Source organism: Benincasa hispida, chromosome 11, assembly GCF_009727055.1.
Source record: "Benincasa hispida cultivar B227 chromosome 11, ASM972705v1, whole genome shotgun sequence".
In the NCBI taxonomy this organism is placed as follows: Eukaryota; Viridiplantae; Streptophyta; class Magnoliopsida; order Cucurbitales; family Cucurbitaceae; genus Benincasa; species Benincasa hispida.
The window spans coordinates 21,914,360-21,917,408 of NC_052359.1; the positions used below are offsets into that span (position 1 = coordinate 21,914,360).

General features: G+C 41.3%; 1 non-coding gene across 1 annotated transcript; it reads left to right on the plus strand.

The window, feature by feature from the left end:
- The first annotated feature begins 1,292 nt into the window (after positions 1-1,292).
- LOC120092245 lies at positions 1,293-1,399 on the plus strand. The gene has a single exon (XR_005485956.1). It is a non-coding gene; the product is annotated as a small nucleolar RNA R71 (small nucleolar RNA).
- The last annotated feature ends 1,650 nt before the right edge of the window (positions 1,400-3,049 follow it).

Consider the following 3,049-nt stretch of genomic DNA (forward strand, 5'->3'; position numbering starts at 1 on the left):
ATGAAGTCTGCCGGTAAGACGATTTTTTCAATTGAAATTGCATCTTTCAACTCTCCCTCAGGATGTATTGGGATCTGTCCGCAAGTAGAAGAGTCTCCATCCTGGGTGTGAGTTTGCCCATATTCAATCGTTTGAAGATTGATAGCGGCATTACGTTTATACTCGCCTCAAGATTGCATAGTGCTTGACTAGTGTAGACCCCTCCAATTGAACATGGCATCGTGAAGATTCTTGGGTCGCACATTTTTGGTGGGATCGTAGTATTTTGTGTTACTGCCTCTGTAGCGATCTTATCTTCATCATTCTATTTCTTTTTCAATCTTTGTGGGAATGGTGGTAGTTGGACTTTTTCTATCTCGTGTTCTAGAGGCTTAAAGGTGGACGTAACTTCGGGGTTTATTTTCTCGGGCTCTTCTTAATCATATGTCAATGGGACCTCGATTGTCACTGCATTCAAGTTGGTCGTGATGGGTTCCTCCCCTACTTCCGCCGTCATTTTTTTGCTTAGCAAAGAGACTGCTAAGCATTGTTCTTTTCGTGTGCCCCCAGAGTTGCGAGGGAGCTTAGTTGAGCTCGGCAACGCCCCTTGCGGTCTATTTTTGAGTTCGTCCGCGATCTGTCCTAGCTGAATCTCAAGATTTCAGATGGACGTCGCTTGATCCTAAAGCACTGATTCATTCTTCTCAATATACTGCTTTAGCAAGCTTTCTAAGGATGAAGATTATGGTGCCTGCAAACTGTTGGCTTGGTTATGTGTTTGACCATTTGTTCGTGGGAAAAATCTTGGTGGCCCTTCCTTTTGCACCACTGGTTGAAAGTTGTGTTGTTGATTTTTCCACGCGAAGTTAGGGTGGTTTCTCCACCCGGGGTTGTACGTATCAGAGAAAAGGTTATTCTTTATGAAGCATACTGTCTGCAAATTCCTTAGGCATTCTTCCATCGGATGTGCTTCTCCACAGATGACACAACTCATGGTTGTTTGAGCAATTGCGTTGAACTGCCCTTTTTGTGTTCCTATGCTATTGATTGCGATGCCTTGTATCAAAATCATCATCGCGTTCATTTGGGTTTCTAGGGATGCGATGGCCCCATTATTTGCGTCACTATCTTTAATTCTTAATCTTTGATCGCTTTCTCTCTAGTCCTCGTGATTTATGGAAATGCGATCAAGTATATTTTTTGCCTCGTCATATGTTTTATTGAGCAGACCACCAGCTGCTACCGCATTGGCAGCTGTCTGCGATGCAGGGTCCAAATTGTGATAAAAGATTTCCATTTGAATACAGTCAGGTAAGCCATTGTGCGGACAATCTCACACTAGTCTCTTAAACCTCGCCCAGGCATCACTGAGCGATTCGTCAATTTTCTGTTCAAAATTCGTGATTAACTTCCTTCTTCTTGCATTCTCTGTTGGAGGGAAGTATTTCTTCATGAACTTTTCCATTACTTGTTCCCACAATGTTATCTCCCCTGGTTCGAGAGAATAGGCCCTTTTTCTTGCTTGATCGAATAAGGGAAATGGGAACAACGTTAGTCGAACCTCCTCAGCAGAGATATTTGGGAACACAAAAATGTTGCAGATTTCAATAAAACTCCAGAGATGGGCATGCGGATCTTCTCCCCACCTTCCACCAAACTGTCCGGCCATTTGAATCATCTGCAACATAACCAGTTTCATTTCAAACCTCGACACGTCCAGAGCTGGCCTCATGATTCCTGAGGAGAAATCATATAGGTTGGCGACGCATAGTCCCAAATGGGTCTATTGCGGTCATTCGCTAGGAGGATGGGGTTGGCCATCATATTATTTACGTTTGCGACCCTTTCTTTAGGTTGTTTCGCCATTCTTTGAGTTCTATCTTCTTGTTGTTGGTGGTTATTTCTCAATCTTAATTGAAACGTTCTTTCAATCTTCGGGTCATAATTCGCTGAAAGCTGCAAAAAGAATAAAAAAATTTCCGTTAGCACAATGTATTGCCGAAGTCCCCGGCAATGGTGCCAAAAACTTGATGCATGTTGTTATGCGATGAAATAATGGTAAGGAATGCAATGGTGGAAAATGCATTGTGCATGCAAGTTTTCTCAGTAAGACCCAAGTATAAATCCTACTGAGTTGCCTGGTAAGCCTAGGGTCGAACACATGGACTAAGGAAAACAGTATGCGATGGTAATTTTAGATTACTTTGCGGTAACAAATAAATCGAAGTATTGGTTGGTTTGTTGTTTAAGGTATAACATGTATGCGGTGGATTTGAGAAAAGAGTAATTATGCGATAGATATACTGAGTATGCGGAGGAACAGGTTGAAAAGGTTTTTAGCTAGTGTTTCCTGAGAATGCATTCAAGCTATGCAATCATGCTACACTTATGCAACATTAGTTCATTTTCCAATGCAAATGCAATAGCTCCTAATTTTAAGATGCATGCGATGAATGTGATAATGTCTATAGAGCTTATTCTTAAGTCTCTACTTCTTGCGTAGATTCTAATATGACTTTTCCAAGCCTAGATTCTATCCTTGGACTACCCTCCCGAGTATCTCTAATGGACGAATGATGCATACATAGTACAAGATGATCGCATAGAATGAAGATCTTAGGTTATGCTAGCTAAGTGCTTCTCAACCCATTCGACAGATTTAGCTACTCATCCGTAACGTAAAGAGAGTGGACAGATATAAAGATGCAATGCCCATTTTTATAAATAGGTTCAGAGTACAAAATAACAATGGAAAATAAGGGTAGAGAGCCTGGTAGCAATATCTTGCTTCCCAAGACTTTTACACTGTGTTATCTCTATTCTACCTAAAAGATGTTCTTGCTTCTACAAGAGTTGGCCTTCTCTCTGATTTTGATGCTCCCCGGCACTCTTTCGAGTTCACCGGGACGATCTCTCGGTGTAATCTCCCTCCACTTGCTTCCCTTTCTAAGTAAAATAAAAACTATGAAAAGGTTAACTTCTATCTATATGGTGAATTTTGTAAACTGAGTGAACTCCTTTAATGAAGGTGACCTTCGGTATTTATAGAGCTTCAGGGTGCAAAATTTTT